This window comes from Notamacropus eugenii, chromosome 6, assembly GCF_028372415.1.
Source record: "Notamacropus eugenii isolate mMacEug1 chromosome 6, mMacEug1.pri_v2, whole genome shotgun sequence".
Classification (NCBI taxonomy): domain Eukaryota; kingdom Metazoa; phylum Chordata; class Mammalia; order Diprotodontia; family Macropodidae; genus Notamacropus; species Notamacropus eugenii.
The window spans coordinates 32,760,625-32,776,390 of record NC_092877.1 but is presented as its reverse complement, the minus strand read 5'-3'; the positions used below and the strand labels follow the sequence as shown (position 1 = coordinate 32,776,390).

The window sequence follows — 15,766 nt, the reverse complement described above, 5'->3', positions numbered from 1 at the left end:
CCTCAAAGTATTTATAAACTTATCAGAACCAGAGGGCATCCCTCATGACTCAGTGCCTCAATAGAAATTAGCAAAAGACACTGAGGCCTAGTAATGGGCTAGGAAGATCTTTAACTCTTCCCTCTCCCCCAATTAACCTTACATTAACACTTTTGAAGCAAAACTAGTCCCTGATGTCAAGATGCTCCTAATCTAAAAAGGAAAACAAAGGTGCAAATATCTCTGTATAAATAAGCTCTTTATTGGATAAATTGTAGGCAATCTCAGAGGAAAGGCACTAAGGTTAAGGGGAATCAGGAAAGGATTCTTCAGGAAGGTGAGATTTTAGGTATGACTTGAAGGGAGTCAGAAAAGCCACAAGGAGGGAAAAGTATTCCAGGCATAGGGGGCAACACCAGAAAAGAGTCGGGAGATGAAGAGTCTTGTTCAAGGAACAACAGGCAGGCCAGACTGTCCGGACTAGAGCTAAGATGACTGGAAAAAGACAGGGGAGGGCCAAATTATGATGGACTTTGAAAGTTAGGCAGATGCTTTTATATTTGATCTCAGAGGTGAGATGGAGTCACTCGTGTTTTTTGAAGGGGGAGGGGTGAGTATGACATAGATTTGAAAATATTATTTTGCTAGATAGACTAAAGTGGGAAGAAATCTGAATCAAAAAGACCAACCAAAAAGCCATTGCAATAGTGCAAGTGTAGGGTGATGAAGGCAGGCACCAGGATGGTAGCAATGTCCGAGAAGAGGAAGGAATGTATAAAAGAGATATTGCGAAGGTGAAATCGACAGGATTTGGTGACAGATTAAATAGGCTTGGGGGAAGAGAGAGTAAAGAGTGGAGAATGATGTCTAAGTTGGAAGACTGGGTGAGTGGAAGGATGGGATGTCCTTGGCATCAATTAATTAACCAATCAATCAACAAAAATTTATTGAGTGCCTACTGGACTCCAGATACTGTGCTGGGTACTGGAGATGTAATGATTAAAATGAAATGGTCCCTGCCTTTAAAGAGTTTAATCTACATAATTGTATACACCCAGTTGCTTAAGTATTGGATAAGGAACTTCTGCTTTCAAAGGAAAATCATGGGGGGTGGGGTGGGAAATTTAATGATTTATTTTTTTTTCTGCTCTTATGCATAATTTGACCTACTCTATGCCTCGGACTCACCAATGAAAGATAACATTTATTTTTTTTTTAAAAGACCTAGTCATTTTAACTGATCATAAACTCAAAATGAAGAGCCACTGAAAAGACTAATTTAATCTTAAGCTACATTAACAGAAGTATATGCTATACTTGACAGAGGCAATAGTCCTGCTGAGTTCTCCTCTGGTTGGATCCCAAATGAAGTATTTTGTTCAGGTCTAGGCAATGACCTTTGTGAAGGGACATTGACAAGCTGGGTAGCATTCAAAGGGGAGCAACCAGGATGGTAAATGAACTGGAAAACATGTCATGCCAGGATCTCTTGAAGGCTCTGGAGGGGTCTAGCTTGGAGAATGTTTAGTTGAGACATAATCACCGTTGTCAAATATCTGAAAAGCTGTCATGTGGAAAAATGAATTATACTTGTCCTGTATTGCTCCAGATGGCCAAACCGAAGAACAATAAATAGGTTTTAGTTACAGAGAAGGAGAATTTAATCTCAGTACAGGAGGCAGCTTGGTAGTGTGGTGGACAGAACACAGAGCCTGCAATCAGGAAGACTCAGATCTGGCCTTAAACATTTACTAGCTATGAGATCTTGGGCATTAACCGCTGTCTGCCTCAGTTTCCTCATTTGTAAAACAGGCATAATAATAGAACCTGCCTCCCAGGGTTGTTGTGAGAATAAAAGGAGACAAGATTTGTAAAGTTCTCCACAGAGAACTGTGTTGTGTAAATGCTAGTTACTATTATTTTATAGTGGAAAATTTTCCAACAATTACAAGTAATCTGCTTCTGGAAAAGCAAGTTCCCCATCCATGATGGAATTCAAACAAGTCCTATCAGGATTATTGTAGAGGCAGCTAAATGGTGAAGTGGAGAGAACCCTGGGTCCGACATCAGGAAGACCTGAGTTTCCCTCTGGCCTCAGATACTTCCCAGCTGAGCGCTCCTGGGCAAGTTAAATGACCTTTATTTGCCTCAATTTTCTTAAGTGTTAAAATGGAGGTAATAATAATAACACCTACTTCCCAGGTTGTTCTGAAGATCAAATGAGATATTTTTAAGCACTTAGCACAATGCCTGGTACATATAGCTGCCCAAATAAATGCCTTCTTCCTTCCTTCCTTCCTTCCTTCCTTCCTTCCTTCCTTCCTTCCTTCCTTCCTTCCTTCCTTCCTTCCTTCCTTCCTTCCTTCCTTCCTTCCTTCCTTCCTTCTCTCTCTCTCTCTCTCTCTCTCTCTCTCTCTCTCTCTCTCTCTCTCTCTCTCTCTCTCTCTCTCTCTCTCTCTCTCTCATTCCTACAATGAGTTTGGATAAGATCTAAGACCCTTCCTTTATTGTCCGTGGGATCATAGAGCTAAGACTGGAAGGGGCCTCAGAGGCCACCGAGTCCAAGCTTCTCATTCTACAGATGAAGAAATTGAGGCCATGCAAGTTTAAGTGACTTTCCCAAGGTGGTGGAATCGGAACCCAAGTTCATTCTCTCCAAAGCTCAAGTAGCTTGCCGCCTCTCTGAGATTCAGTGATTTATTATTGTCATCAGTGATGAGGTCAAGCGCAGTTTGGGAACCCTTCCTGTTGGAAATCCCTATACACAGCATCTGCTGCATCCATCATCAGTCATAAGATACAACATTTGAGGGTCCAGTACAATTGAACTGAGCAGCCACATGTGCCTTTCCAGATTTAACCACAGGGTTGGAGGCCCTCAAAACCCAAATGTATCTCCTGAGGAGAGATATGAGTTGGAATTTCAGGTTTCATTGTCTAGTGTTAGGTGACTGGTGGGGTCAGAGGGGTTGATCTCAGCTGGGAGAATGCATGGAGCAGCAGCATCCTCAATATCACCCTCTCTCCATGCCAGTCACCCAGAGACTCAGAGGAAATCTCTCTGCTTCTCATCAGGAAAACGTTATGGGAAGAAGGTGAGTACACATCTGCAGCTCCTCCTGGGGGGCCTCATCGTCTCTGCACTGGCACCACTGTGCTTTAATTCCAAGGAGGAGATGGACACATATTGCTTTTCCATTTTACACATGGGAACACTGAGGCCAAGAGTGGCAACATGTCTTGCCTAGAATGGCCCTGGCTACTTAACAGCAAGGTTTAGTGTCCAACCCAGAAATTCTGACTCTCTGGCCAGTGCTCTTTCCCTTATACCTTGTTTCTTGAAAGCTTAGTAGCTAAACAAAACATCTCCCCATCCCTTTCATCCCACTCCCCTGCCCATCCCACTTCCCTCAGCCAGCATGCCCTGGTATTATCTTCATTTGAAAAGGAACAGTTCACAGCAGACTGTTATCTCAGGGACCTGATCATTTAGGATTGCTTCCTGCATGCCACTAAGCTCCCATTATGGGGGAGGGAAGTGCTTCCAAAGCCAGGACTTCCATTTCACCCACTTTGTTCAATGCCAAGACCATTGTCAATAATGCCTCTCGCCCTAGAGAGCATGTTCTTTGGATGACATACTGATTAACATGACCTGACTCCATTTTTTTTTTTTTTGGACAAGGAGGAGTCCAAAACCCATTATTTCATCTGTGTTGAGAGCTACTAGTGAGGAAATTCGCTCCATCAATGCACATCAGCAACTCTTCCATCATTTCGTCTTAAATTGTTGCTTGAGGAGAGAATGAGATGTCAGATTACTTGTCTAGGGTCACACAGCCAGCAAGGGTCAGAGACAAGGCTTGAACCTAGGCCCCCTGACTCTGAGACCAGCTTTTTATCTATTACACCCACTGAACCTGACCTTACCTTCTGCCCAAAGAAGTGATTCCTGCTCTCCAGTGCGAATTTGTAAAAGTTCGTTCTTTTCAGCCCGACCTGAGCCAAATGTTGTACAGTTCAGGGTTTCTTAAGCTCATCTCAATGAGCTTTTTAGGCCCCTGGTTGTGGTGTAGACTTTATTATTCATTCAGTCATTCCGCTTTTATGTTTATCCGAAGACAGACTATTTTGTTGTGCTTTTGATTTTTTGGCAACCTTTTGCTTTTATCCATTTCCTAATATATCCTTCCCCCTCCACTTCTCCACACACCCTTCCTTTGGAACAAGTTGTTTTGGTTTGTTTTTTTTTTTTAAAGTTCAGCAGATCCAATGGACATTCTGAAAAACTGACAGCTTTATACAATAACACAAACCCCATCATTCCCACCACTGCCACTCAACAACAAAAAGAGAAAGTCACATTTTCTCATCTTTTCTCCAAGGTCAAGCTTGGTTTAAATTTGTTTTCATTTCAGCATGCATGTATTAAGCTCCTACTATGTGTAGGTGATGATGTTATATTCTGGGGATAGCAGACAAACAGCCTCTACCCTTGAAAAATGTACATCCCCCTGGAGAGGGGTGGGGGTGGAGGGCATCATATGCACAAATAAGAAATTTGTTGTTCAGTCGTTTCCATCATGTTTGACTTTTTGTGATCTCATTTGGGGTTTTCTTGGCAAAGATACTGGAGAGATTTGCTATTTCTTTCTCCAACTCATTTTACAGATGAGGAAACTGAGGCGAATAGAGTTAAGTGACTTGCTCAGGCTCATATAGTTAGTAAGTACCTGAGGCTGGATTTTGAATACAGAAAGAGGAGTTTTCCTGACTCCAGACCTGACACTCTGGTCATTGCACTACCTAACTGCCCACCCCTCGCTACCAAGGTTGACTTGCACCAAATATCTGGGATCAAACTATGCCCTCCACTGAAGGGTGCTTCTCAGTTGGCTCTCTAAGGGTGAGTGTTAACCTATACTTTTCCCAGTAAAAAGGAGGGAGGCAGGCATCCCATATCTGGACATCCCCAGCAAGGTTTGTCCAGAGAAGGAATCAAAGATCTCTAAGTGAAGCCACATGCATGGCTTCATCCAGGACTGGTCATGCCAACTAGCCTCATTTCTGTTTTTAATGGATTAAGGCTTGAGGATCATAGAATCATAGATCTAGAGTTGAAAGGGGCCTCAAATGCCATCTAATCCAATTTCTTTATTTTACAGATGAGGACGCTGAGGCCCATGGAAGTTGTCACTTACCCAACATCACATAGGTAGTAAGCATCAATCAGAATTTGAATCCAGGCCCTCCGACTAGAGGCAGTTCTTTTTGTGCAATATCATACTGCGAGAATGCAAGCTTCTTGGGGGCAGGAATCTTTTCCCCTTAGCTTTGTGCCCAGTATATATAATCAGTGCTCATCAATAAATGTTTGTTGAATTGAAATTGAATCGTTGAGGATTCTGGATCTTTCTAGGACCCTAGCTCTCCCACCAAACATACATCATGTTTGAAGGCAGTATGGCTTAGCAGACAGTCTTGGTGCTGAATTTAAGAAGGTTTGGATTCAGAACTCACTGCTGACACTTCCTACCTATGTGACCAGGGACACTCACTGCTCTGGTCTTCAGTTTCCCCATGTGAAGGGACTGGACTTGATGACCTTTGAACATCTGACCCTCTCCTTCACTTCCCACTCCACAGGCTGCCTTCATGGACATCAGCACAAGCTGGGTGAATTGGAGGTGGGGAAGGGAAATAGCAAAGTAGTGCTGGACCCACTCAGATCTTACTGCCTCTGCAGAATGATAGAAGATCCTTTCATTCCTCTACTGTATCCTCATCCGTCATGTTCTCTTCTGCCCCCTCCCTACAGCCACCTGAAAGGACACAGAGGTGGGCAGTCTAGGGCTCTGAGCAAGGTAAGAGCCAGCCTTTACAAGCCCAGAAGGTACCTTTGTAACTGACAGAGATACTTTCTTTGAGTTCCATTCCATTAAAGGATTTTGGTGGAGGCAGGGATCTCAGCGCTGAGATGAAAGCTCCCATAGTGAGTCCTTCCTTTCTCAACCTCCATCCCTGAGGGCCCAACCCAAGGCAGAGGTTGAGCTGGGTATCCCTGCGCTGGCTCTTATTGCCTTTGTTTGACTCTTGCCTCTGTGTGTGAGTGTGTGTGTGTGTGTGTGTGTGTGTGTGTGTGTGTGTGTGTGTGTTTAATATTAAATATCAACCCACACCTGTTCTGGGTGGAAAACTAAACAGGTAGAAAAAGTCAGGCATTTTAACGTCCTGTGAAGAAACAAACCCTGGAGCTAAGACACAACTTCTTTCTCTACCAAGTTCATTACTCAGATCCTCTGGTACCATTTTTCTAATGGTCCTTAAAGAGAAATAAGGAAAAAAGGAAATCAACAAAAGGCAAGAAAGCCAATTCAGCTGAATGCTGGAGGTCTGTTCTGTTAGTCACCCCAGGGTGTGGGAAGCAGGAGGCTGGATCAGTCATACTGTTCCCTCCCACTCCTCTTCCCAGCCCGACCTAGCTTGGCCCAACCCAGGCCAGCCCACAGCACAAATCCTAGAGACCTTGTATTTGCATATGCAGTAGCCTGAGACAGAGCCTGCTCCTGTAACATCTAATAACCTTGGCCTCTAAATAAATCCTATTTTAATAGTTAAAGATACTACATCAGTCCAACTTTACAATAAATGCATGAGATCATGTTACAAACTGATTCCCAGAAAAAAGATTTACAGAAACACACAACAAAACAGCAAACAAAACCCCAAACCACAGTTTGCTTCTCCATCTGATTGTCCCTACATGTCAATGACTTCAACTGAAGACATCAATTTTTATCTCCCAGTATCCAATTTACAGAACAAAAGGGTCATCCGGGACATTAGTAAAAGGAAAAGTGAATTTCTCCCAACTTAGCCCTCAGTCTTAATTCTCCCATAATTCAAAGCCTATACAGATGTCACAAACCATGAGTCATAGTCTGCTAAAATACTGAATGATCAGAGCTAGAAAGGGCCTCTAATGCCATGTATTCCTACCCTATCATTTTGCAGAGAGAGAAACTGAGACCCAAGGACAGGAAGTGATTTGCTCAGGGTCACATAGCTGGCTACCCAGTACCTTAGAAGACAAATAAGAGCTAGTCCTAGGTCTTAGCTCAAAGAAGAATGACATGCAATTCAGTTTCACATTTCTAGTCCCAGGTGGTCCTCTAGCTCGTTACTTCCTCTTTCTGGGTCACATGATATCTATACAATGTGGGATTTGGACTCAGAGATCAATAAAGTCCCTCTCAGCATTGATAATCAATATACTCTTATTTTATCTGTTTTCTTTTCAGTAACGTGGCCCATAGTTTATGTACTTTAGAACACACTCTTTTCTCTCATTATTTCCTAAATGTAGTGTGTGCAACTCAGAAGTAAGGACCGTTCCTTCACAGTATCTGCTAAGCATGTGTGTAGCTTGTATGTTCTGGCCCCACCCTCTTAGAACCAGATCAACCTCATCTACCCCTGGAGTTCTAGGGTGCCCTGAGGGGGTTGGGATAGCTTTTTTTCTCTATTGCCATCAGCTCAAGCCAGCACTTGCTAGGTTTTCTCCCACCCCTATTTGTTAGGAGGACCAGGGACTACTTCACCCCCCCCCCCCCTTTCATTTAAACACTTACCATCAATCAGCAATATTTACTTCAAAGATATAGTTACAAACATTTCTCCTAATGTTTTTAGGAAATATCCTCTTCTAGACCACCTTGGTCTCTGGGGGACTACACTCAAAACTTAACTCAGCTCCTATATAACATTAGTCCCACCAAATTGTTGTCCAGATGCAGCTTAACTGCAGGACTGGAGTCCCAACAGTCACTCCTAGAGATCACTCCCTGCTCCTCATGGCATCACCGTTGGACTGGCTGCAACACCTGGATTGGATTCCAATTCCTGTAGCCCCCTCTGTCATGGAAGGATGTCTTCTCCGCTCCTGCACTCAGAACTGATGAAAAGGCCAAGGGGGCCCTGTTGTTCAGGGGCCATGTGGCTTCTGAGAAGAAGAAAATGCTGAGGCCTTCTTGCAAACATAGTCTGTCACTGGACTCTGTGAGTGAAGGAGTCATCACCCCCCCTCCTCCAGATGCAAAATGATAGAGTCTTTTAGAGACATTTTCAATTCTAGCCATGCAGCCAATCAAAAAAGGTTCTTCCTAACCATGGGCTTAGCCCACTGGGACCAGTTGTAGATGGTCCATGAAAGCTCCACATTCTGTCCAAGGTACTTCCCTTCAGCATCAACATAATTCTCTTGGAAACCACCTCCTATCAGCATCAGTCGGGCATCGGTGGAGAGGTTGCATCAGTCAGGCAAGCTGAAGGAGCCTACACCTGCACCAAACCACCATCCTCCGTGCATGAATACTTGATTTGTTCTGGAGAAGAGGTTTGCTTTGTCTCTGGTCTTTTCCTACTAGGTCTCCACATCATCAAACCAAAAAGCATTTATCAAGCACTTACTATGTGCTGGGCACAATGCTGAGCACAGGCAATACAACTATAAGCAAAAAGAAAGTTTTTGCCCTCAGGGAACTTACCTTGTTATGGGAGAAGCCAACACAGAAAACGAAGCTGAAAAGTAGGTGCGCACGGAGGAGAACACTAGTGTACTGCAAAAAATGGTGAAGGGGATGGATTCAGAGAAGCCTGGGAAAACCTGTATGAACCTGGATACAAAGTAAAGTGAGCAGAACCAGAGCAATTTATATACAATTATATATAATATAATATAATTCATATATAATATACAAAATTATATACAATGAAAATTATTATATACAATAATACAAAACTATATACAATGCCAATTAAGACAACATTGTAAATACAAAAAAAAAAAAAAACATTGAAAGACAGGATTAACACAAGGACCAACTCAGTTCCAAACGATCCTTGATGAAACACACTGCCCACTTCCAGGTAGAGACGTGATGGACTCTGAGTACATATTGAAACATTTCAGGGGAAGTAGGGGTTCATGGCTAATGCAGGAATCTGTTTTGCTTGACTATACAGATTTGTAACAGGTTTTTTTTTTTTTCTGGCTTTCACAATGGGTGGGGCAGGGGCTGAGGCGAGGGAGAGAATTTGAAACTGAAAATAAAATCGAATTGATTAAAAAGAAAGCAAAGTGTGGGGGTGGTGATACCCTGTGAGCAGGTATGGTACAAAGAGTCCTGTGGAGATAAGTCAGCATTACAGACCAAGGAGGATGAGCACATGTTTGGCTTGGACCCTTAAATTGGAGGTTCTAGGAAGAACCAGCCAATCAGAATGAGAGGGTCCAAAGGGGCTAGAGGATACTTTCTGGTGTAAGAAGTAGTTCAGGGGTGGAGTGATTTCCAAGATGAAGAGGTTTCTGTGTCACGGTAGAGAAAGTCCTATGAAGATGTCAACAGAGGAATGAAGACATTTAAATAACCCTATTTGTCTCAGTTTCCTCATCTGTAAAATGAGCTGGAGAAGGCAATGGCAAACCACTCCAGAATCTTTGCCAAGAAAACTTCAAATAGGAGTTGAGCAGGATTGAAATGACTGAACCACAACAAAATAACCATGATAGAAAGCCCATCCATGGGGCCCTATGAGCTAGAGTATGCCTTTTACAACCCCTCAGGACCCCTAAAGGTTGTAACATCTCTCTAGAGATCCAACTTGTCAGTCTGAGTTAGGATGCATTTGGGAGAATAGCCTCCAAGCATGAGCTAAAGTGGCCATTCAGCTTGAGGAGCTCCAAAGAAGAGTAAGCCATCACCTCCAAAGGCAGTTGTTCCATTTGTGTTGTGTTCAGTTGTTTTTCAGTCATGTACGAGTCTCCATGACCCCATTTGGGGTTTGCTTGGCAAAGATACTAAAGTAGTTTGCCATTTCCTTCTCCAGCTCATTGTACAGATGGAGAAACTGAGGTAAACAGGGTTAAGTGACTTGCCTAGGGTCACAAAGCTGATAAGTGTCTGAGGGCAAATTTGAACCCAGGATGATGAGTATTCCTGATTCCAAACCTAGTGCTTTATTCCACCTAGCTGTCCATTTTTGGACAACTTTAATTAATTGTTGAATTTTTCCCAACATCAAGCCCGAATCTACCTCTTTGCATCATCTTCCCTCTGCCTCTGCTTCTACTATTTGGAACCAAACAGTGCAAGTCTGATTATCCTCATCCATAAGACAGCTCTTCAAAAACTTGACATGAGCTATTCGATTTTCATTTCTCCAGACTAAATCTCCACAGGTCCTTCAAACAACAGGATTGCCTTGAGGTCCTTCATCATTCTGCATACCCTTTTCTGGATGTCTCCAGTTTACTCATGGCCTGTCTAAAGTGTGGTACCCAGAACTGAGCACAGAACTCTCGATGTAGTCAGGCTATGGCAGAATATAGAGACCATGGAAGCTAAGCCTATCTGATACCAAGATAGCATTAGCCTTTGAAGCTATCCCATCACAAGCTGACTCATACTGAGTTTATGGTCAACTGAAACCCTTCAATCATGTTTAGATAAACTGCTGTCTAAACATGCCTCCCCTATCCTGTACTTTTGAGGCTTTTTTGGAATGCAAGTGTAATACGTTCTATTTGCTGTAGGTTGTCACAATCTTTTTGGATCCTAACTATTTATCCAGTGCGTTAGCCATCCCTCCTAGCTTGGTGTTATCTGCAAATCTGATATGCTTTTAGTCAAGGCCCTGGGTAGAACTCATGGAACTAAATTCCACATGCATTCAAAACCCCAAAGCCTTTGCTCAGGCACCTTGAGACAAGCCTGGGAAACTAGTTCGAGGGAAATGGGAAAATGACTCACAGGCTGAGCTGAACATGTGCCTTGGGATGATCTCAACGCTAGGTTGTAATCTCTGAGCTTTTCTCATCCCTCCAATTCTCCCTAGAAATCGTGGAAGACCATAGAGTCTAAGGGTTGGAAGGGAAACTTAGATGCTGTCTATTTCCACTGGCCTATTTTATAGATGGAGAAACTGAGTTGCATAAAGCTTAAGAGACTTGACCAAGGCAATGCAGCAAGTTATTAGCAGATTGGGAACTAGAGTCTAAGTCTTCTAGCATCTCTCTCCACTCACCCCCTACCATCACTTACCACTGTGCTTCCTACCACACTTTTCTTCTTCCTGTCTCCCTGGCATCTAGTTTTAAAGAGTGAGTTATGGAAAGAGGTCACCAAGAGAGGGTGAAGATTTTCTTAAGACTTTTTCTAGGCTAGACCAGGGTAGAAAGTTGTCTTTCAGTGTAATCCTGACCAGTGGAATAAAAAAAATATCTTCTTCCGGACCAGATTTTATGGTTTCTTTAGGGGAGGGTTCTTTTTTAGTGTTTTTGTTATCACAGTTCCCTTTGGCAGTCTGATGAGGCCTGTGGACACCGTCTCAGAAGGCTTTACATGCGTAAGATAAAAGAAAGTGTGTGGGATTACAAAAAAGACAACATATTGAAATACAGTTGTCAAAATATCTTTTTAAAAGTTCACGGACCCCTAGCTGACAATGCCTGCTTCAGTCACTGCTGAAGTCTAAACCAAGAATGCTTCCCCCCTCCCCACTCCCTGATATGGTGCCAGGGCCTGCCTGCCTCCAGCTCGGCTTCTAGGGCAGGCTGCCAGGGAGGGGCGGGGACTGCTCCTGCTGGCTTCCCGACAAGCATAGCGCCAGATAATTCTAGTGATTCAGAGCAGCAGAGGGATTAGCCCAAAGATGAGCGAGCAGAGACCAAATGGAGCAAGTAAGAATGGCCTGAGAGATGACGAAGTCCAGCAGGGCTTTCTTCATCCTTCCAGGCCCTCTGGTTCCCTCCCTCCTCAGCTCCTGGAGAGCCAAATGTGGAACCAAGAGAGCAACGGTTCTCTCTGGAGCCTGACTCATCCCTCCCTCAGCTTGTCCTCAGGTGGCCGGTTCCCAGGAAGCCCTTACAGGTGGGAGGGGAAGGAGGAGATGAGTGACAGAGGCTTGTGCCTTTTTCTAGTTGGGGGATGGAAGCTAGAGACTGGGGGAGGGGAGAAGGAAGGGCAGGGAATGAAGACAAACCAAAGACAGTGCCAGCTCTGGCTTAGGCTGCACGATAACTCAGAACTCGGAAGTTCAGGGCCCATCCCTTTGGCGTTTCCTCCACGTGGCCCCAGGGCCTGGCCCAGCCCTGCAGGCCAGAGGACCGGTCCAGGGAAGCCTCACTCCCCAGTTCTGGCTGAGCTGCAGAACTGAGAAAGAGAGAGGATGAAGTAAGGAATGCTTTGAAAGATGCCTGGAGTTTGGGAAGAATCCTACTAAGTCATAAATGCCTCAGATTCCACAGCTCTCCCCTCCCCGGCCCCCCTGCAGTATTTCTGGATGTTGTTCGGCTGCTGAATTCACAGAGAGAATTCTGAGGGGATGAGATCTTGACATGACATTCTCTCCCTCTCCTGGGGGAAGGGAGGGCCTGGAAGGAAAATTTGGAGATGCTGTTTGCAGAGACTTTGGCAGAAGCTTCTGAGTGGATCTCTGGGAGAGTCTTATGCAGGAAGGAACTTAGGATCCTGGAATTCCTCAACATCAAGGCCCCTAGAGATCATCTTGTCCAACCCCCTCATTTTTCAGATGGGGAAACTGAGGCCCAAAGAGTGGTGGGGACTTGCCCAACATAGGTCATACTGCAGGGCCAGGGTTAGGACCCAGAATTTGATATTCATTGGACTGGTTATATTAAAAAATTGAGTTCCTCTTCAGAGGCCAATTGGAGGACTGTTGGACACTCCTGGCTATAAATCCATCCACATCTCTGGGGGCTCTCACCCCGGGGGAAGGCTATGATAATAGGTAACAGGTTCAGGTGTCAGTACTAAATAGGGAGTTTTTCCAAAGCCTTCTATAGTCTCTGGACCCCTGTTCTACAGTAATAGGGTCAGAATTTCATAGAAGGTTATAGGGTCACAGACCTAGAACTGAAAGGAATTATCTAATCCAACAACCTCAGTTTTACTGAAGAAATAGAAGCTCAAAGGGGAGTCCCATAGACAAAGCTTAGCTTCAAACCCAGGTGGTGAAACTTGGAGTCGGGAACCCCTGAGTTCATATGACAGCCTCAGATACTCACTAGTTGGGTGATCCCAGAGTCTTCATCTCCAAAAGGGGGGCTACAAAGGACCCAAAGGTTTTTAACATTCTTTCTGGTTCCAAATCTCTGAATCTATAAATATACGAAATCCCAGGCTCTTTTCACTGCCCCATCCTACCTCCCTCATCAAACGAGCCCCTTGTAGTCAGCAGATTCTTCCCATGTAATAACAACTGATGTTCATATAGGGCTTCACATCCATTACCTCATTTCACATCCACTATCTGTCTCATTGGACTGTCACAATAACCCCTCCTGTGAGGGAGGCAGAGGAGGCATCATTTTTTTTATCTGACAAACAGAAAAATGATGCTCAGAGAGATGAAGCAAGATGTCTGAGGTCACACAGCCCGTAAGCTGTAGAAGCAGGATTTCAATCTGGCCTTTCTAACTACTCCTGCACCAATGTTCTTTTCACCACACGTGGATCATCACAGCTGTGTCTACCCTGAGTCTTGAATTCACAGATTGGGTCTGAGTCACGGCTCTGATCCTCCTTGTGTGGCTGTGAACCAATCACCTGACTTGTCTGCATCTCAATTTCTTCATGTGCGAAATGAGGGGACTTGAACTAGGTACCCTCTGAGGCCGCTTCCAACTGTATATTCTATGATTTTATGACCCACATGACTCAGTGGAGCCTTTAGGAAGGCATGGCAGGAACACTCTGGCAGATTTATTTTGGTGTCAGAGAATGATGGTTCTGCTTCTTTCACTGTAAGTATTTTGAGTCTTGAGATACAGAGCAGAAACATCCTACTGGAAACTGAAAATTAGATAGCAGAGGTTTATGTAAACATTCGGAGCCACATCCCAATTTCTCCCTAGGGAGTTTGAATGTTGTAACAGATAGTAGAATTGGAAATGTGGCTCTCAGTAGCCCCTCTTCTGCATTTTATAGAAGAATCTCAGGCTGAAAAGGAGTTCTGAGGGCATCTAGTGTGACCTATGCCATAGACAGGCTGAGTACATTGCCCAAAAGTATTCCCTCACCAGCAGCAGGGAACCACAAATAACTTTAGACTTCCTCAGTTCTTTTACATCCTCCCACTGGGTCTAAAGTCACTTCTGATGTCTTCCAAAGAGATTGGAACTAGAAATTATCCTCAATTCAGTTAAATAAAAAATAGTTCAATTTAATGATAGATATTTGAACTCTGGAAGATGAGTCTTCCTGAGTTCAAATATGACCCTAGACACTTACTAGCCGTGTGACTCTGGGCAAGTCACTTAACCCTGTTTGCCTCAGTTTCCTCATCTGTAAAATGAGCTGGAGAAGGAAATAGCAGACCGTTCCAGTACTTTTGCCAGGAAAACTCCAAGACGGGGTCATGAAGACTCAGATACAACTGAAAAATGACTAAACAACAATATATGCCAAAAAAAAGTAATGACAATAAACACATCCAAAAACCAGCCCATGCCTTGGAAGCCATTGCCTAATAAATGCTTGATGTTGGTTACCGGAGGGATATGATATACAGATGAGGTAGGGACCAAAGAAGGACAAAGACAGATAAGACACAGTGTTCTAGTCAGATTTGAAGAGGTAGAGGGTGCTAATATCTGGGTAATCAAGGATGGCTGTAAGGAAGAGATGACATGAGTGAGCCGAGCCTTAAAGGTAAGAATTCTGAAAGACGGAGATGAGTCAGAGCAGGTGGTGCATGTCAAGCACAATAGACAGCTTGCACAAATTAGGATAAAAGATTCAGAATGGAAATGAGCTTTAGGAGTTTAGGCTAGGTGATGCCTAATTTTATATATAGGGAAATGGAGGCCTGGAAAAAGTGATTTCACCTAGTAAGTGATGGAAACTACATCTGAATTCAGGTTTTCTGACCTCAAATCTATTTTTCTTAGCCATAAACCAGCTGGCTAACCTGCTCTAAAACAAATTCACTTTCTATGGAAGACTGAGTTCAGAGAAGTAGAATTTCAGTTTTCTTGGACTGATGTCGAAAGGGGAGTGACGGAAATAAGGATGGATGTGTAGGCTGGCATCAGATTTCGGAGAGTCTTAAATGTTGGGTTAAGGAGTTCAGATTTCATCCTAGCAACAGTTGGGGGCCACAGAAGAGTTTTGAGTGGAGAAGTGACCTATGCCTTAGGACTAGTATTTCAGTAGCTATGTGAAGGGGAAAATAATGGGCATGAAGACCAATAAGGACATTAGTATAAAAATCAAGACAGGTGAGGATAAGGGCTGGAATCATAATGGTAGTTGTGTCATTGGAGAAAAGGGATTAAATGTAAGAATTGTGGAGACAGAATTGACAAGACTTAGAAATTAATTGGAATTGGATGGGGGTTGGAGTTAAGAAAAGCAAAGATAACTCCAAGGTTAAGAAACTGGGTGCTGGGAGGTTGGGTGACCATCCTAATGGATAGTCTTTGATTTTTGTAGAAAGACAAGACAAATAGGGGGTCATGATGGCATTCGGAGATAAGGTTTGGAATCATTGCTTTGAAAATTGTGTTAGTCATTTGGAGATGAGTAAAAGAACTGTCATGCATAAATAAAGATCTAGTTGAGGTTAAAAAAAAGTCATGGGACTATTAAGTGACTATTCTTCTGAGTCTAACTCCAGGTATGAATAGCAAGAAAGGCAGTCTGAGCCTCCAATCCATGATGCCAGTAAGCTGTGAGATGCTGGTATGAACTGCAAAAGGTGACCT

The 15,766-nt window shown here is 43.7% G+C and overlaps 1 long non-coding RNA gene across 2 annotated transcripts; it reads right to left on the bottom strand.

The window, feature by feature from the left end:
- Positions 1–1,234: 1,234 nt before the first annotated feature.
- LOC140510654 (uncharacterized) lies at positions 1,235–13,237 on the bottom strand. Of its 2 annotated transcripts, none has more exons than XR_011969322.1 (3): positions 13,067–13,237; positions 8,526–8,654; positions 1,235–1,543 (listed from the first exon to the last, which is right to left on the bottom strand). It is a non-coding gene; the product is annotated as an uncharacterized lncRNA (long non-coding RNA). The 2 variants fall into 2 exon arrangements; XR_011969321.1 differs by having other exon boundaries at positions 8,526–8,597.
- Positions 13,238–15,766: the final 2,529 nt, after the last annotated feature.